The sequence below is a fragment of the Bos indicus x Bos taurus genome, chromosome 1 (genome assembly GCF_003369695.1).
Source record: "Bos indicus x Bos taurus breed Angus x Brahman F1 hybrid chromosome 1, Bos_hybrid_MaternalHap_v2.0, whole genome shotgun sequence".
NCBI lineage: Eukaryota > Metazoa > Chordata > Mammalia > Artiodactyla > Bovidae > Bos > Bos indicus x Bos taurus.
Genome location: NC_040076.1, coordinates 81,515,219 through 81,536,199, shown reverse-complemented (window position 1 = coordinate 81,536,199; position 20,981 = coordinate 81,515,219). Strand labels below are relative to the sequence as shown.

The 20,981-nt window shown below is 37.5% G+C and overlaps 1 protein-coding gene across 4 annotated transcripts in view; it reads left to right on the top strand.

Annotated features, from left to right (window-relative positions):
- The window catches only part of MAP3K13 (mitogen-activated protein kinase kinase kinase 13), a 161,752-nt gene that overhangs the window by 52,722 nt on the left and 88,049 nt on the right, over positions 1-20,981 (top strand). Inside the window, exon 1 of one of the 4 annotated variants that reach the window (XM_027538998.1) lies at positions 6,277-6,867. The exons of the other annotated variants lie outside the window; for them this stretch is intronic. The gene's annotated coding sequence lies outside the window, so the exon portion shown is untranslated. Of the gene's footprint in view, positions 1-6,276; positions 6,868-20,981 lie in introns of those variants that run through there. 4 annotated transcript variants of the gene reach the window in all.

Here is a 20,981-nt window from a genome sequence, read left to right as displayed (position 1 = left end):
GTCCCACAAAGGTTTGGTTTATGGTAACTTGCCAGATTTTGTGTTTTATGGAGTGGAGTATTTCAGGTTAAATGTTTTATTTATTGAGAAATCCATTTTCTTTTGATTTGCTTTAATGCATTTTCATTATTGATCAGAGAATTATATCCCTTGTTCATGATCATACTTTTGACACAGATAATACATTAAAACTTCATTAAGCTGTTCAACTTTATTCTAAATAGCATAAAAATCTCTAAACAATTGCTTTTTTCCAGTTGTCTAGATGTTTTATTATCCTTTGATAAAAATGCTAGACTTCAAATCCACTTAACTCACAATATTCTTCAAAATTTGCTGTAATATGAACCTTTAGGATTTTTTTCTATCATAAAAATGATTGTGGAATTTACCATCATGAGACTTTCATCTTTTTAAAAGTTAATAGGTGTATTACTACAAGTTTCTATTTGTAGTCTACTTTTTCTAAAAGGATGTGCTTATGACATATATCTACATAACAAGGTTAACAAAGGGAAAATCAAACCTAAAACAAGGAAGATAAAGCAAAAATGATAACCACAAAAAACTAAAATAAATTATATAGAGATATAGATTGATTGATTTGAGCATAAAGTTGGCTCTGGGCTTCCCTGCAGGGACAAAAAAAAAAGGGCAATTCAGTGGATTACATTGTAACCATCTAAAAGGGAATGCTAATAATTCTTCAAGAACAGAAAAGGGTTTCCCTGATACTGAGTTCTAAAAACAAACTCCTCTTGTGAATTTATTAGATGTGAGACATCATTGCAAGACAGTGGACCGTGTAAAAGCAATATGGCTGTTCCCTATAATAAAAGGAAAACCATAACATAGAATGTGACTTGATGATAGTGACTCTGCTAGGTAGTTCTGTGCTGATGATATTTGGGTAGCATGTAGCTTTCTGATGAACTCTCTATCTCCTTTGCTGCAAGGACAGATTTTAGTAATATTCATAAGAATGTTTTTCCTTAGATGGTTCTTAAAAATCACTTTCTCAGATAAAGATTTCCTGAGAGCTAGACAGCAGCAACAACAAAGTTCGAGTAATAGTCTGCTGAGGTCTTTGAATGTTGAAACTGTCTGAATAAAAAATAAATTAAAAAAAATTTTTTTAATAAAAAGAATGAGAAGGTAGAAGATGTGATCTGGAACTCTCTGGATTAGAAGGACTTGCTCAGAGCCCTAATCTCAATCTACTGTAGTTTAAGTGAAAAAAAAAAAAATTATTTGAGGAATCATGTACTTTGAAAACAGGGTAAGTTAGGGTTAATGTTCTGATATGGAAGTGGAGGATTCTAACTAGCGTTCTCACCTTTTAGAAAGATTGTTTTTTACATCAGTTCATATAAACTACATCTTTATGTAGAAAAATTTTAACTTTTTTTTTTTTTGATAAAGAGAATTTTTGGTCACCTCTCTTAACTTCCTCAGGGTTTTTCCCTACTCACCTTCAGAACCTCAGAGAGTATTCCTCAACTTCCCAAAGGGAAATAATTAGGATGAGCTTTTCTTTGGAAGATGTGTCACTAATGTGTATTTCTAAATTTCCTGAAAAGATCTGTTCTAGGTTTGTTGTTGTTCAGTCGCCCGGTCGTGTCCAACCCTATGGACTGCAGTGCACCAGGCCTCCCTGTCCTTCATCATCTCCCAAAGCTTGCCCAAGTTCATGTCCATTGAGCAAATAAAAAATCTTTATTTTGTTTATATTAACAGCAGTAAAACAAAAACAGTTACCAGAATCATTTTCTGAGTATCTTCTGTATGCAGGTATTGTGCTGAAGTCTTCACATGTTTTATTTTATTTAACTTTCACATAATAGGCATATAGCCTATTATTATCCCCACTTTATTTTTCCTCTTCCAGTTTTATTGAGATGTAATTGACATACAATACTGTATGAATTTAAGACATTCAGCATAGTGATTTGACTTATATCATGAAATGATTGCCACAGTAAGTTTAGTTAAAATCTATCATCTTAAAAAAAAAATCTATCATCTTATATACATACAAAAGAAAAAAATAATTTTTCCTTGTGATGAGATCTCTTAGGATTTTGTCTCTTAACAACTTTCATGTATAACATACAGCAGTGTTGATTATATTAATCACATTGTACATTAATTATATCCTTAGTACCTATTTATCATATAACTGGAGGTTTGTACCTTTTGACTACCTTTGTCACCAAAGATGTTATTTATTAATGACTATTTTCCCCACACTGTACATCTTACTCTAAAAATGAAAAACCAATAGCTTGGTTTACCTAAACTTACATAACTAATGATAATAACCAACAGAGTCAGAATTTGAACCCAGATCTCTTTACTAACTTCTAGCTATACTGGTGCCTGTAAAAGAAATCTGAATCATCATGCATTATTAGCGCTGAGGTCATCATACTCTTCCTTTTTCTTGGTATTTATGACAAAAATTGCCCCTAGGTCATAGTACTTTAAACTTCTCTTAGACTCTGATTTAGTTATTTTCCTTTGAAAACACATTTTTTAGTCTCAAGAAAAAAACCAGCTTTAGAATAGCTCTTTTTTTTTTCCTTGGCCACACCTCAAAGCTTGTGGAATCTTAGTTCCCAGACCAGGGATGGAACCAGGGTCCTCGGCAGTGAAAGCACGGAGTCCTAACCATTGGGCCACCAGGGATTTCCCATAGACTAGATCATGTTTTATGCCAGAATAATTGTGCCTTAACTTGTGTTCTTACATTTTTTCCTAATAGTGAGTTTTGAATAGCTTCTTGGGAAAGGAGACCAGATTATCTTACAGTCATTAATGAAATTTGAAAAGGTCTATTTGGTTCTTAAAAGAGTTTACTCACCTTGATAACTGGCTTTGTAGTGCTCCATACTCAATGTGCCTACATGCTGAAATAAAGAATTACTTGTGACTATGGGACTTGGCTTAATATTCCTAGAGTTGCAATGTCCCATTCAGTAGCCACTAGCCACATGTGACTATTTTTCAATTTATATTAATTAAAATTGAATAAAACTTAAAATTCAGTTCCTCAATCATAGTGGCCACATTCCACATGCTAATATATGAGACAGTGCAAATTATAGAACACTTCTGTCATCACAGAAAGTTCTCAACAAGCGTTGCTTTCAGATATACATTTTTCATGGCCCTTTTTCTTCTGTGTCCAAAACAACATTGTTCTCCTTGAAGAATAACTAGTGCAGTTTCTGAGATTTGGGGATACAACTTATCTTCCCAACAGATTTCCTGTCATGTTTGACATAGAGAAATTTTTGTTGACAAGGTTATTTCTGTGCTCTAGGGAGGCATGCTAATCCAGACTAGGTTCATCTTACTAAAACGGCAAGTCGGTAGAGCTAGCTAATTTTTATTTGCCAGATTACATATTAAACCAACATGTTAGATGACTGTTATTAGAACCATTATGCATTCTGTTTTGTTGGATTGCTTCAGAGACGTACCCTGGTCTTTCATTGAGTAATGATGTTTCTATGAAACTTAACAGCCAATGTGTTAGCTTCTCTAACAGATTTAACATTTCATTGGCATATTTTTTCATAAAGGGGTTACTTCTTTCTATTAGTCTGTATTATTTGGAAGTTTTCTTTTTTTTTTAATATATAAATCCAATTCTTCTGGTATAGCCTGGTTGACTTTGATTGCCATTGAAGGAAACAGAGATGCATATTCTTTATCTTCTTTTCATTTGTGGATTCTAAAATAATCTTAGTATATGGACATAATTGATTGATATAGATCAGTATGGGGCACTCAGGCCTACTAGGAAGGTACCAGTAGTACATTGGTCTTGAGCACACCCATGTCACATGGATAAATTTCTTTGGTCTGTCTTTTCCATTGTGATATTCCACAAGAAGCTTCTTTGAAGAAATTTGTTGAATATATTGTTTGCTAATGAGATGCTGTTGCTTGAGTATAAAGAACAGTATGTCTTTCTTGTGTATAAAATAGTCCTGGGAAGTTGGGTTTCTTTTCTCCCCAAATGAAGTAAGCAGTGAGCAGTACTTATTAGTGTCAGGTTTGAACCCTTTATAATCACATAGAAACAAGCAACCACTCTCCTGTCAGCTGTACAAATAATCTGATTGAGAGAGCAGATATCTGTTCAGAATGTTCTTGGTCACTGGACACCTATAACCAAGGCCTTATATTAACCACTGTTGTTCTAGTTTCAAGGATTTGAGATCATTTCCCAAGTTCAAAAAAGCTATGATCAGTATTAGTAAAGTATTGGTAATTGTGAAGTGAAATGATGCTATTCAAGGGCAATAAATTATATTAATCTCCACTTCTGTGTAACTCTGAAAAATTATAAAATAAAGAGTGAAAAATGAACTCTTCTCAATACTCTGTAATGACCTATATGGGAAAAGAATCTAAAAAAGAGTGGATATATGTATATTATAACTGATTCACTTTGCTATGTAGCAGAATATAACATAACATTGTAAATCAACTATACTCCAATAAAAATTTTAAAAATTTCATTGATGATATTAAGCCCCCCAAAAAGAGTAAAAAAAAAATCACAGGTTTTTTTTTTTGTTTGTTTTTTCTTGTACTAAGTTGTATGAGTTTCTTGTACTTTTTAGAAATTAACCCTTTATCAGATAATATATCTGGTTTACAGATATTTTTTCCCACTCTGTAGATTGCCTTGTCATTCTGTTGATTGAAGCTTTTTAGTTTGATACAGTCCCACTTGTCTATTTTTTTATTTTGTTGCCTGTGCTTTTGGTGTCATTTCAAGAAATTATTGCCAAGACTGATGTCAAGAATGGATAAAGGACTTGAACAGACAGCTCTCCAAAGAAGACATACAAGGGGCCAATAGGTATTAATATGTGAAAAGTTGTCTATCATCACTAATTATCAGGGAAATGCAAATCAAACCACAATGAGATATTACCTCACACCACTTAGGATGGCTTATTATTTTTAAAAAAGATAACAAGTGTTGTAGCAAAATTGTAACCCTTACACATTCTTGATGGCAACGTAAAACAGTGCAGCAGTTATGAAAAACAGTATGGAGATTTCTCATAAAATTAAAAATGAAACTACCATAGGATCCAGCAACCTCACTTCTGGGTATATATTCAAAAGAAATGAAATCAGGATCTCAAAGAGATATCTACACTCCCATATTTATTACAGCACTCTTTGTAATAGCCAACATATGAAAACAACCCACATGTCCATCAACATATGAATGGATAAAGAAAATGTATGTGCCTACAATGGAATATTATTCAGCTTTTAAAAGGGAAATTCCACCATTTGCAACAACATTGATGAACCTGGAGGACATAACACTGAATGAAATAAGCAAGTCACAGAAAAAGACAAATGTTGCTTGATTATATTTATGTGAGTTATCCAAAATAGTCAAACTCATGAAAGCAGAGAATACAATAGTGGTTTCCAGAGCCTGAGAGGAGAGGGAAATGGGTAGTTATTCAACGGATATAGAATTCTAGTTATACTAGATGAATAGGTTTTAAAGATCTGTAGTACAACATGCCTGTAGTTAACAATATGGTATTTTATTGTGCAGTTCAAAATTTGTTGAGAGTAGCTCTCATGTTAAGTGTTTTTGCCACAAAAACCTACAGCAGCTATAACAAAAAACCCAAAGGAACACATGAAACTTGGAAATGTCAGATATGTCTACTACCTTGACTGTGATTATGGTATCATGGGTATTTGCATAGTTCCAAACTTATCAGTTATACACATTAATTATATGTAGTTCTTTGTATAGCAGTTGCACCTCAATAAAGCTGTTAAAAATTTTTAAATAAGAAAAAATGTCATGAGCTCTTTGGGTGAATTTAATTACAGCTATTTTTGTTATTAGTAATAAGACATTTTACTAAAACCAAAATCTGCTCAAAGAACATTATAAGCTCTTTGGATCTGTGTCTTAATTGAATGTCAGAAGTTTAATAAACCAACGAGGAAATGTCCTACCTTATTTAAAATGTAGCAGTAAATTACGCTTTCACACTCACTTTTGATTCATCACAAATGTCCGTAAGGTGATACTGTTCTGTGAAACAATTACATTTGTTGTATTTTCTTACCTATTTCCTTAATTACTAGGTTATTATTCCCATTATTATTTCTCTACTATTTTGCTTTTACAAGTCTTGGTGTACATGTACTGGGCATCAGTTTTAGAAACTCTCTGATTTGTTTTTTATCACATCAGGTGAGGCACAGTATTGAACAGCAAGAAAAAGGTTAAAGAAAATAACAGGAATAAAAGATTGTGGTATCTTCTATATGCGTTTTTGGTAGCACCGATGCCACCAAAATTCTATTTTGATTCCCTCATTCAATAGCAATAATAATGTTTTCATGACTATCACAGCTTGAAACACGCACGCAGGCACACACAGACACACACACACCACTACCACCCCCTACCCACCTCCTCACGCTGCCAGTCTGTCCTAAGGCAGTGGCAGACGCCTGATTGGTGGGCTCTGTTTATTCTGTGAGCAGATTCCTTCTGAAAGAAGGCAGGCCATGACTGCCTGAAGCCTATTGGCCAGGACTGCTCTGGACCCTCCCTTTCTTTTTCTCAGCACACACCATAGCGAAGTCTGTGCGGAATCCTAAACCAGCCCAATTTACATCCATTCATGAATCTGTGACGTCAGCAAGCCTTCAGGCTTCTCTGCGGTGGGCTGGAAGATTGTGTGGGTGGAATCCCCCTCCTCCTTATTTTTCTAATTCTGCAAGGCTTTTTAAATGAACCTTCCTCTTTTTTAAAGCAAGAAACTGGACCGGCATGTGTAGGAATTCTTCATTGTTGTGAGTATCGCACTCTATCTTTCTGTTTCATCAGCATTTATTTCACAAGGACAGATGGAGAATGTGTTTTTGATTTGAGGTGATTAGAAAACTGATATTATTGAGGGAGACACAGTGAGAGGGACAGACAGAGACTGAAGCAAAGAGAAACCTGAAACCCCATTACAGCTAGGAGTCTCTGAAACTGACAGCTGGTTTTCTTTTGCTCGTCTGCATGCTGCTAGACGTGGACATTTTTCATTTACGGTTCTGCACGTTACCTCTCAATGTGGGCTTGGCTTTCCTTAAAGAGAGCTCCATCTCTCTGAGAGATGATGTGAATTGTATTAGAGAAGCACAGAACTGGGACCAGAAAGGTGCTGGGGAAAGCCGGGCCAGCTAGACCGAGCAGGTTCCAGCTGCTGAGCCCTCGTCTTCCTTTACGCTGTCCTTTCTGTTGTTTCTCACCCTTCACCTTGCCTTTGTTTCACAATTGTGTAACAGTCAACATCTTGGGATTGTAGTTTGAGGAAGATGAATACCAGTTCAACCTCCCCCCCCACACACAAGCTTTTATTATGGGAGCTATAGTGGTATATTTATACTTGTTTGCAGCTCTTTATGTCACTCTGCACGTTTTATTTACGTTTTTAAAAACCTAAAACCTTCACCAGAGGCAGAAAGGCAATTATCTTTAAATACTGACTTGTTTAATATTCCCTAGTGAAAACTAAGAAGCGGTTTCTTAATATAACCTGTAATTATATGCATGGAAATGCACATGAGCATTTTTCTAAGATAAACTTCCAACTGAAATTTGTTTATTCCACTGAGTCTGGGAAACATGGAAAACTTCTAATACATTCCAGGTGTTAAGTTGGTTCGATAGTTTGCTTGGAGTTTTAACAAAAAGTGTCTGAATTTGTTTTCCAAGGCTTTGGTTGATTCTGGTGAAAGTTGTGTTAGTAAAGAAGAGGGATGTGCCATTGTGACATGTTCTGCCCCTGGGGCAGCTCCTCAATACGCATAATCTAATAGCATTTTCCAACTGCCTCACTTAGAGCAGTTTATAGTCTAGTCAGCAGCATGTACCTGGTTGTTCTTTCCAATGAGAGAGGACACAAGATGTCTTTTTTTTTTTTTTTTTTAATCATTCAGCCTTGTCTTGTTTACCTTGTATAATCAATACTTACATTTGAAGTTTTCATATTATAATCTGCTCAGGAAACAAGGCTTCTAAATTATGGCTCTAACAATATCTTTTGAATTATTCTTATTAATGAATCTTCCAACTGTGAACTTATTTCAAAATTACCCGAGGATTTAGAATTTTCTTTTATTTCTCATCTTTGGTATTGTCCTCACTCAATTTGTTTTTCCTGAGTACATTTGAACTCACTAGAATTATAGAAGGGAAAACTTCTGCCTGCTTTTAAACAATATTTTTGTCCTATACTAAGAAAACTATGGTGTCATGCTTTGCTATTTTTTATCTGCAGGTTGAATAAATAACAAAATTCCCAACATTTGTAAACACCTTGACTTATTTCAGCATTTTTTGAGTATGTACCTTCAGATACATTGTTGAAAGGAGCAATTTCAAAGTTATGTTAAATTATTAAAGATTTTTAAGTCACTACTAGATCAAAAGACTCCTTAGGATTTTTTAAAAAGATGTGTTTACAGGGACACGTTCACTGCTGGTCCATTGGTTAAGACTCCAGGCTTCCATTACAGGGGCCACGGGTTTAATCCCTGGTTGGGGAACTAAGATCCTACATGCTGTGTGGTATGGCTAAAAGCAATAATAAAAAGAAAAAAGAAAAAAAGTGTGTTAATCAGACTCATCTTAGGAAATGTTCATCAGATTTCCATATACATTTTGCCAGAGAGCTTTATTTCCATGAAAGAAATCCAGTCTGCCCTTTGGTTTTATTAAAGTAAAGCTATCCCTTTAAGACATGGAGTGGATATAGAGTCTCCCTCTCTCTCCACTCCTAGTGGCTGTATTCTAAATGATATTTATTTTCATGTATAGTGTACTTGTAGGGGAAAAAACAATAATTCTTAATTGTTTAATATCAAACAATAAAATCCTGTGTATCAGTGACTGTCAATAGATGGCTTTCTGTTTAAAAATTGAAGCTACTCCAGAAGTAGGAATTAATTTATTTAGTAAACAAAGTCAGTCAAACCAGAGCCATGTCCTGGGGAGCTGTCAGAAGAAAGGTTCCTAAGGGCCAGCAGCCACATTCACTGTTACGTGGTGGAACAACCATACTTTGAATGGCAGAACCGGTCAGTTTGGTTTGCACTGGCTACCTATCTCCTCTCTATATGCTACAACTGAATTAATTGCTTGGTGAGTTTAAATGAATCATGATAGTCAAGATGACCAATTCTGCCAGGTGGCAGCCTGACTCTTACAATTTCGATTAAAATAAAAAACATTCACCAAGAACACTCTTTTACTTTAAAAAAAAAAAAAAGGCATTTACATGATATCACACTCCTGCTCTGTGTCAGTTATTATTTCTTAAGGATGTGGGGGAAAGAAAGAATTAGAAGATGCCATCTTTACCCCTAAGGAGTCTAGAAGGTAAGATGCCATATATTTTGAGTGTTGTGTTTCAAAAATTGGTTTCTGTAAACAGACATTAAGATTAGAATTACCTGGGGGAACTTTCTCTCTTTCTAATCCAATGGTTTTTAGTATGTTCACAGAGTTGTTCAACCATCACCACAGTCAATTTTAGAACATTTTCATCATGCAAAAAGAAACTCTTTACCCATTATCAGTCACTCCTCATTTCCCTTCGACTCTCAGCCTTAGGCAACCACTAATCTACGTTCTCTATACATATACTTGCCTATTCTGATCATTTCTTATAAATGAAATTACACAGTACATGGTCTAATGTGACATCAGTTGACCTTTTAACAATGTGTGAAGGGAGTTAATCTGAGTATAATTTGTACTCATCCCTCTGTATCCACAATTCTGCATCCTTGGTTTCAACCAACCATGGACTGTATAGTAGTGTGGTTGGTATTCACAGCTAAAAAACTACAAGTATAAGTGGAGCTGTGCAGTTTAGACCCATGTGGTTTAGGGGTCATCTGTAACTTTGTTCTCTTAGTATAAGATTTTCAAAGTTTATCCATGTTTGTAGCATATATCAGTGGTTCATTCCTTTTTATCACTGAATAATATTTCATTGAATAGCTATACCACGTTACTTACCCATTTATCAGTTGATGGACACTTGTGTTCTTTACACTTTTTGGCTGCTATGGCTGCCAAATGTACAAATGCTGTGTACATTTGTGTGCAATTTTTGTGTAAACATGTTTTCATTTCTTTTGGGTATATACCAAGGAGTAGAACTGCTAGGTCATATGATAACTGTATGTTTACTATTTCCACACTTTTTCCACAAACAGTTTTCCAAAACAGCGACACCATTTTGCATTTCCACTAGCAATGTATAAGGATTGCAACATTCATCAGCAAATTATTATTATCCATCTTTCTGATAAGAGCAATCTTAGGAAGTTTGAAGTGGTAGCTCATTGTGATTTTGGTTTACATTTCCCTGATGGGTAATGATGTTCAGCATCTTTTCTTTTGCTTATTGGTCCTCTGTATTTCTTTTTTGGAGAAATGTCTATTCAGATCCCTTGTTCATTTAAAAAACTAGATTATTTATCTTTTTATTATTGAGTTTAAGAGTCCTTTATGTACCTTTGTTATAAGTTCTTTATCAGGTATGTGGTTTGTGACTTCTTTTTTGTTCTGTGGGTTGTCCTTTCATTTTCTTCATGATATTATTTATAGTACCAAATGTTTTAATTTCTATTTTTGTCATTATTGCTTGTGCTTTTGGTGTCATACCTAAGAAGGCTTTGCCTAACTCAAGGTTATGAAGATTTACTCTATGTTTTCTTCTAAAAGTTTTAAAATTTTAGTTATTACATTTGGGTCTGTGATCCATTTTGAGTTAATTTTTGTCAATGGTATAAGGAATGGTTTGACTTGATTCTTTTGAATGAGGTTATCTACTTCCAACATTTGTTGAAAAGACTATTCTTTTCCCCCACTGAATTGTCTTGGCACACTACCAGGGGACTTAAAAAAATACTGATGCCATGTTCCTGCCTCCAGAAATTCATATTTAGTTGATCTCTGGCAGGGGCCAAACATCTGCATTTTTAAAAAGCTCCAGAGATGATTCTAATGTGCAGCCAGGGAAGAAAACTATTTGTATAGATAGAGGGTTAGGCTCACAGAAGAGGGACACCATTTCTGAAACAGGAGACAGGATGAGTGAAGACATAGAATTCTGGTATGGAATGAAGAGAAGAGAGAAAAATTAAGATTCATACTGGAAGCATGGGATTTCTTGCTAAGTACGTGTTAGTCATTTTCAAAGAATGAGGACATCATCGGAGGTTAGTGAAATATGTTGAATTAAAGGAAGAGAAGGAGCTTATTAAGCAACCTCTACATGCCTGTAAGTCTGTTGGGAGCTTTCGCATACAGTATTTCACTTCAAGTATAATCCTCATACTAGGAAGTGAGTATTATTACTACTCCCATTTCATAGATGAGAAAACAGGCTCAGAAAGATTGTCGACCTAGCCAAAAACACCATGTAGTGCACATTGGGCCCAATTTTTAAACCCAACTCTAATTCTTGGGGCTTCCCTGGCTGTGGTGTTGGAGAAGACTCTTGAGTGTCCCTTGGACTGCAAGGAGATCAAACCTGTCAATCCTAAAGAAAATCAGTCCTGAATATTCATTGGAAGGACTGATGTTGAAGTTCCAATACTTTGGCCACCTGATGCAGAGAATTGACTCATTGGAAAAGACCCTGATGCTGGGAAAGATTGAAGGCAGGAGGAGACAGGGATGACAGAGGATGAGATGGTTGGATGGCATCACCAACTTGATGAACATAAGTGTGAGCAAGCTCTAGGAGTTGGTGATGGACAGGGAAGCCTGGCATGCTGTAGTTCATGGGGTCACAAAGAGTCTGACACGACTGAGCAACTGAACAGAACTGGTAGCTCAGATGGTAAAGAACCTGCCTGCAATGTGGGTGACCCGGGTTCAATCCCTGGGTTGAAAAGATCTCCTGGAGAAAGGCATGGCAACCCACTCCAGTATTCTTGCCTGGAGAATCCCATGGAGAGAGAAGCCTGGTGGGCTATAGTCCATAGGGTCGCAAAGAGTCAGACACGACTGAAGCAACTTAGCACACATTAATGCTTAATCCCATTCTCTGTCTCTGTATACCATGAATTTTGAGCATTGAGTTCTACCATCAATCAATATTGGTCTAGTCCAGCATGAATCTAAATCTTCTCTAGCAATGGTCTGGACTGGACAAACAGTAAGATAAGCTGGACAGTGGGGGTAAAGTGTTGGTGCCGTAGGTGCAGTGGAAGATAAGAGGGTGAGGTGAATGAAAATTATCATGTGTTAGCTAATCATGGAGCCCAGGCTGACTGTACTCTTCTCGGGTGTAGGTGACAGGAAGAATCCTAAGAGGACAGAGGGTCACAGGAGAATGATTGAAGGGATTGATGAGGAGACCAGGGTAGAAACGAGAATGTATCAAATATACTTGGCAGGTATAGAAATGTTGGCATTCATTTCATCAACAAATATTTATTGAGCATTTACTGTATATTCAAGGTACTGGGGACCCAGAAAGAGAAAAAAATGAGACAAAAATTTTTGCTCTCTTGGGGAGCTTATTTTATTGGGGAGGACAAAAAGTGAATAAGTAAGTTATGTTTAGACTGTAATAAATGTTAAGGAGGAAAATAAAGGTCGGAGGGGCATAGAGGGTAGGGATGAGGTGAAATCAAAAGGAACCATGTCATCACTTGGTTTGCGGGCAGATGTATATTCCTCAGGGAGACGAAGGAACCATCACGCTGAGGGTGCAGTGGCGAACCATGCCAGGCACTTTGGGTTTGTAAAGAAAGCAACTTCTAAGTACTAAAACTCAGAGTGAGTAGTTAGCATTAACATTTTGTTCAGCACCTTATATATATCCTGTACCTGGTACAGAGCAAACACTTCAGAAACATTTGTTTATTGGATGAGTACAATTTTTTTGGATTAGTAATTTTTCCACTGGTTGGAGGGCAGGGCAGAGATGATGCTTGGGAATTTTTTCAAACTTTACTTGCTGCCCTTTTAGGATAGATCCTTCTAAGTATGCATGTATACATATGGATGAGGGTAGGGGTATCCTTCCATAAATGTCCCAACTCAGAATCATTGCATACTGAGGGATGGTTACCAAGGAGGATGTATTTTAGTGTTCAGATGAATTGCGCCAAGATCATCAGCGTAAGGAATACTGGAGACTCTTACATTTCTTATGCTTTTTACACTTTAGCAGAAGATTCACACGCACCACCTTGAACACAGGGCAAATTGAACCCTTGGTGTATAGTGAAGCTTTTTTAAGATAATAGTTTTCAGTAATGAGGTTCTATTATGCAGTCATTTACCTGCCTTCTTTATCTAAAAGATTACTTATATTAAAATGGATAAAATCAGCATGTCTTCTGTTTACCTGCTGTAAGACACAGTGATGCACTTGTTTGTTGTTTAGTCGCTCAGTTGTGTCCAACTCTTTGCAACCACATAAACTGTAGCCCACCAGGACCCTCTGTTCATGGGATTTTCCAGGCAAGAATACTGGAGTGGGTTGAAGAATTGGACTTGAGACTATTAAGAGCCTGTGTAGCAGTCTAAGATCATCCTTGGCAAGATTCCAATTATCTCAGCTTTTTAAAATTTTCCCTCAACTTTGGTCTTAATATATGAGATGGAGAAATTGTTCTTAGTGATCTCAAATGTCCTTTCTAACTCTAACATTGTTAGGATTCTTAAAATTTGTTTATTACCTACATCAAGTAGGCAAGTGACAATTTGTAAGACAATCTTGTTAAAATCTACCTTATTCCAATTTTTCATAATACTTTTGTAGAAGTTTAACTCCCATGGGCTGCTGCTACAGTGGAGGAGAACAAAGTGTCAGAAGTGTTTGAGGTAAAGATAGCTGGGTGGAATCACTTTCGGGTTTGCCTGGAGATTTCCTCATACAGAGAAAATGAGTGCTAGTGAGCTCTGACTATGCCATCTTAAGATAGGCTCATTTTATGTGTTATTTGTCTTTGCTATTGTTCTTTATAGTTAAGAGAGAGTTTCCATTTGACTAGTGATTTGATGGTCTGGGCTAATAGGGCATATGGCAACAGATAATCTAATAACCTCAGTTTGGCTGTGTTTTGTAGCCTTTTCCTTAATCTGACTTTTATTAGTGCTCTGAAGACGCAAACTCAGTTAGGTTCTTTCTATCCATCTCTCTCTACTGCCTATGATTCTCTAATTCAGGCCAAGTGTTGATGATGAGACTCGGTAAATAAGAAAATGAAGACCCACTAAATCCATAAATGGTATAACCAGGCTTTGAAGAAATAAGATTTTGTTATTTTGTATGAGAGTTGCTAGCCTTTGAAAATTATTTTCACATTCTCCAGATAACACTTTTGTTGCTGGGTTAGTGTTCTGAGTTTGCAGATTTTATTGAAGAAAAAATAAATTTTTAAAATTCTAAAACAGAAAACCCCCTTTTAATTTTTGTGCTCATTTCCTCCAGTCTAAAATTTTTCTTATATCCTTTTTATTTGTGTAATAGTCAAGCAGAGAGGTCTAATGTCTAGTCTTAACATCTTTAATAATTTCATGTAGAGGTTCCATTTGGTAACAACACATATGTGTAGCAGTGTGGCTAAAAACATCTTACAAAAAGCAATTAGTATTGCACATAAACCCTAAGAGAATGTGTAGTAACTGCAATTTTAATTATTTAAAAATTTAAGGAAAGACAATATAGGACCTTCCACTGACAGATAGTAATTGTCTTCTGTGTGCTAATTTATATTGTGAATTCCTGGGCAGGGGTAATAGCTGAATTCAGCAGTACTAGAAGGACGGTTTTGTGAAATTCTGGATTACAAAAAAGAAAAAGGTCAAAGAAGTAAAAAAAATGAGTTGATTAAAAGTGAATGGCTGGAGGCTTCCCGGTGGCTCAGTGATTAAAAAATCTACCTGCCAATGCAGGAGACACAGGTTCAGTCTATGCTCCAGAAAGATCCCTTATGCTGTGAAACAACCAAGCCTGTGGGCCACAACTACTGAGCCTGTGCTCTATAGCCCGGGAACAGCAACTATTAAGCCCACGTGCTGCAACTACTGAAGGCCCAGGGGCCCTAGAAACCATGGTCCGCAACAAGAGAAGCCACTGCAGTGACAAGCCCACACATCACAACAGAGTCGCCCCCGCTTATCATATCTAGAGCCCAGTGTGGCCAAAAATAAATAAATAAATTTTCAAGTGAATCGCTGGGACTCCCCTGGTGGTCCAGTGGCTAAGACTCCACGCTCTCAGTGCGGGCATCCTGGGTTTGACTCCTGGTCGGGGAACTAGATCCCACATGCCACAACTAAAGATTTCACATGCCACAGTGAATATCTAAGAGCCCAAGTGCTGCAATGAAATGGCTTAGGAAATAGCCAAAGACAAAGGATTGGAGAAAGGTGGTGGAGAGCCCAGGGAGACTGGCTGAGCTGTGGCCCACCTGCCTAGGCAGGTGGCGGCCGGGCCAGCAGTTTCCACCATAAACCAAAAGAAATGCATCTGAGAACCAGACTGAACAGACTCTTAGAGTCCTAAAGAGGGCTGTCACAGTTGCTATTACTAAAGAGGACTCAATTTGCCAAATAAGCCCTCTGAGGCTTCTTATTACCCCTGAGGCACTGTGCCTGAGTTTCTAGTAGCTGTCCCTCCTGCCTTGAATGGGACACATTAGGCTATCTGCAGGCGTAGATAACTGTGGATAAATTGAGATTAGTGAGATCAAGCCCACCAAAACACAAAACCATGATTGCTTTTTCCAGAGAAAATAATCTTTTGATTAAAGTGAGATTAAGCATTTTACTAATTAGTTACCAACTATTTCCTCTCACATAACAAATTCAAATACAGATGCATGCAAAGAAGCAGATGCAACATACCTTTGGATATTTCCAGGAAATACTAGACCTAAATTATGGACTCATTTTAAATTTTTGCTGAGCACAAAAGCTCCTGGGAAATATCCACCTGATATTGCAGCTGCTAGGGCTCAAGAGCCAGGCTGAAAAGAAATTTTACTACTTTGCCTGGTTCTCCCTCCTCCCTCATCATCCTCCCCCTCCTATTTCTGGCCATTTTTGAACAGAACCCCTTCCATCTGTTTGTCAAATCAAAAATAACTGAACATTTGCTTTATACTGCTTGTGTTAATGATCAAAGCTAGGCCCTAATCTAATCCTAATGTGTTCTCCAAGACCTGGAGACCAGAGTAGATTTCTTGAAGAAAGAAAATCAATCACATAATCCTTTATATTTTCTTAATCCTTTATATAATCTTTTCTCCAATCAGGGCTTCTGCCGTAATACATTGAAACAGCACCGACTCCCCATCACCTGCTCCGCTTTGATCAAAAGTTTATCTTCACTGATAAGGATTTCTTTAAACTGAATCTTACATCTTTGATATTGGCTTTTGTTCAGTCAGTTCAGTTCAGTTCAGTCGCTCAGTCGTGTCCCACTCTTTGCGACCCCGTGAATTGCAGCACGCCAGGCCTCCCTGTCCATCACCAACTCCCGGAGTTCACTCAGACTCATGTCCATCGAGTCGGCGATGCCATCCAGCCATCTCATCCTCTGTCGTCCCCTTCTCCTCCTGCCCACAATCCCTCCCAGCATCAGAGTCTTTTCCAATGAGTCAACTCTTCGCATGAGGTGGCCAAAGTATTTGCTACAGATTGTCTTTTTCCTGCTAACTATTTAAAAGGCCTTGGAATGGCTTTAAAAACAAAGAGCAGCTAGCCACTCATGTTCTAATACCCTGGACCAAGGCTGGAAAGTAAAAAGGAATGACCAAGAGAACCTCACTATTAAGGCAGGGCAGAGGCCGCCAGGTTAAGGAGAAGGAAGGCTGTCCTAGGAAGTACCTGTCCAGGAGGCTGTACTGTCTTACAGCCTCGCCAAGCTCATGAGCAATATGAAGCAGTAATTGTATTGTGATTTAACTGAAATGCATATGGCTTGTACCCAAAAATGTCTTTATACTCGAAAATAGTTTTGTGTTTGAATTGAGTGGGCTGAACTTGAAGATTCAGGGTGAGGAAACTGTAGTCTTAAGTATTCTTCTAAAAGAAATCTCCAGTTTATTCCTGAGTCATTATAACCAAAGAGTTGCCTAAGACTAAAACACTAAAGCTTTGGGGCTTGGTTTTGGGACCTATCCTTTCATTGCTGTACATATTTATTTTTCACCAGAGGAAACTGGAAGTTAAAAAAATTATTTTTCTTTGATACTTTTTACCAAGCAAATTCTCTTATTTGAAATATAATTAATAAAATATAGTTTAGAAAAATTATTCAATAAGAATTTTTTCCCAGGTACTTAAATTGTAGTTTCTTTTATAGGGGGTACCTAAATAATAAGATAAAAAACTTCTATTTCTGTTTCTCAGTTGACCCATCCACATCAGCCTCTGCCCACTAACCATGACTAGGTCTAACCATCCCAGCTGGCTTACCTGCCTCCACAAAACCTGGTTCTATACAGTGAGAAGTATTTATAAGCTATACATTGATTATATTTTCCCTCTCTTCTACAAAATTAAGATGTGTTAGCAATTTAAAAACATTAATCTTGCAAAAGATCTACACATGAGCTAGCTAATACAGTGGTTCTCAGAGTATGGTCCTAGAACCAGGAGCATCAGCATCACCTGGAAACATATCAGAAATGCACAGTTTCAGGCCACTCCCCAGATGTTCTGAATCTGAAATGCAGGGGGTGGGGTCAGGCATCTCTGTTTTAACAAGCTGGCTAGGTGATGCCACTGCATAGTAAAGTTTGAGAATCCTTGATTTATAGGATAACGTCTCAGAATTTTAATATGGATAGGAATCACTTGAGGACTTGGTTAAAAACCAGATTCTGATTCACTTAGTTGGGTGACCTTTTTTTCATCATGTCTAATTAGCTCCCATCCGCCTGCAGTGAAAGAGACCTGGGTTCTATCCCTGAGTTTGGAAGATCCCCTGGAGAAGGAAATGGCAACCCCCTCCAGTAATCTTGCCTGGGAGGTGCCGCAGACAGAGGAGCCTGGCGGGCTATAGTACATGGGGTCACAAGAGTCGGACACAACTTAGCAACTAAACTACCACCAATGCTGATGCTGCTGCCCCTGGGACAATACTTTGTGTTGAAGAATTGCCAGGGGGCTACTCCAAGAACTGGACTTCCCAGATGGCTCAGTAGATAAACAATCCACCTGCAATGCAGGAGATGCAGGTGACACGGGTTTGATCCCTGGGTCAGGAAGATCCCCTGGAGGAGGGCATGGCAACCCATTCCAGTATTCTTGCCTGAAGAATACGCTGGACAGAGGAGCCTGGCAGGCTACAGTCCATGGGGTCGCAAAGAGCTGGACACAACTGAGCACCCCCACACACTTTTTGTTGGTGATTTCACTATTTAAAAGGGCCCAAAGCATAGCATTGAAGTGCTGCCTGGAGTTCCTATGAAGGCTATGATATGCTAAGAAAGTCAGCTATGTTTAGGCAAGAATTATTGTGCTGTTGGCTGTGACTTCAGTGTTAATGAATCCACAGCATATATTAAGTAGAGTGTCTTTAAACAGAGATACACATAAAACAAGTTTGTGTATCAATCAATTGAGGAAAATGTTGTGTCCAGGGGCACACAGAAACCTAACCCTGTATTTCTCCTAGAAGTATTGGTTCAGTATTCACTAATTCATTGTTCATGATGACTTTATAAAAACATAACTATCTCAAATAATAAGAATAACTACTTCGTAATCAATTGATAGAATTTATGATGTCTTTTTAAAATGGTGGTGATGAAATCTCTTCAATCAATATGAAAAATATATATGATGTAGTAGTAAGAGAAAAACAGGAGACAGTTTCAGGTACAGCACAGTTTGAGTTATGTTTAAAATTTTTCAAGTGAAAAATTGAAGGAAGTACAACCAAAATTTTTTGAGTTAGGGTGAAAGAGTGATTTTTCATTATTTCTCAAATTTTTGTAATATCGTTATCTTAGGTTTATAATGTTACACTTTAAAATCTGTGTCTTACTAGTTTTTTCAGAGACATAAGATATTAATATTGAGAGGCACCACCTATACACCTCCTTGAGAGCCAGAGTCAAATACATTCTGGCTGTGGGGTTGACCTTCTTAGGAAAGATCTTATTAAGTTTGGTATAAGAGAGTATGCTATCTTTGTTAAGCCAAATAAAACTGCTCTAAATCATAATGAGAATATCCAAGAGAAATCCGAAATTACAAACCCCTTGCAAAGGTTAACTAGCTATCTGATAGATACTACTGCAACCATGCTTTGTAAATAATTTGTCTTGCCTAACCACAGCTTTTCTAATTTCTCTGCATTTTTCTACTCTTTTGACATAAGTGAAGACCTTGGCTTCTAAAGTCAAAGAGTTGAGTTCCATTTATTAGCTACCTATGCCTGTAAGTTATTTAATGTCTCTAAGTTTCCCCCATATATGCAGTAAGGGTAATTCTAGAACCTAATGAGTGTTAAATGAAAAGCTGAGCATAGCACATAAGATACACTAAGCCCTGAATAAATGGTATTTGCTATATGTTAGTTTTATTCCCTTCACTGATGGTCTGCCATATTAGGAAAAAAAAAGACTGTCAATACCTGGGGAAAGTTTTTTTAAAAGAAAAAGAAAGAAGAGAAAAAGAAAAATATGAACAATTATATTCCTATCCACTCACAGTCCACTTAAAGAAACTGACATGTACCCTATAATAGAGCAGTGGTTCTCAAACTTTTGGTCTCAGGACCAAAATTTTTTGAAATTCCCAAAGAGTTTTTGTTTATATGAGTCGTGTCTTCTAATTTTACCATAATAGAAATTCAGTTCAGTTCAGTCACTCAATTGTGTCCAACTCTGCAAGCCCATGAATTGCAGCACACCAGGCCTCCCTGTCCATCACCAACTCCCAGAGTTCACTCAAACTCACATCCATTGAGTCGGTGATACCATCCAGCCATCTCATCCTCTGTCGTTCCCTTCTCCTCCTGCCCCCAATCCCTCCCACCATCAGAGTCTTTTCCAGTGAGTCAACTCTTCTCATGAGGTGGCCAAAGTACTGGAGTTTCAGTTTTAGCATCATTCCTTCCAAAGAACACCCAGGACTGATCTCCTCTAGAATGGACCGGTTGGATCTCCTTGCAGTCCAAGGGACTCTCAAGAGTCTTCTCCAACACCACAGTTCAAAAGCATCAATTCTTCGGCTCTCAGCTTTCTTCACAGTCCAACTCTCACATCCATACATGGCCACTGGAAAAACCATAGCCTTGACTAGAAGGACCTTTGTTGGCAAAGTAATGTCTCTGCTTTTGAATATGCTATCTAGGTTGGTCACAACTTTCCTTCCAAGGAGTAAGTGTCTTTTAATTCCATGGCTGCAATCACCATCTGCAGTGATTTTGGAGCCCATAAAAATAAAGTCTGACACCGTTTCCACTGTTTCCCCATCTATTTCCCATGAAGAGATGGGACCAGATGCCATGATCCTAGTTTTCTGAATGTTGAGCTTTAAGCCAACTTTTTCACTCTCCTCTTTCACTTTCATCAAGAGGCTTTTTAGTTCCTCTTCACTTTCTGCCATAAGGGTGGTGTCATCTGCATATCTGAGGTTATTGATATTTCTCCCGGCAATCTTGATTCCAGCTTGTGCTTCTTCCAGCCCAGCATTTCTCATGATGTACTCTGCATATAAGGTAAATAAACAGGGTGACAATATACAGCCTTGACACACTCCTTTTCCTATTTGGAACCAGTCTGTTGTTCCATGTCCAGTTCTAACTGTTGCTTCCTGACCTGCATATAGGTTTCTCAAGAGGCAGGTCAGGTGGTCTGGTATTCCCATCTCTTTCAGGATTTTCCACAGTTTATTGTGATCCACACAGTCAAAGGCTTTG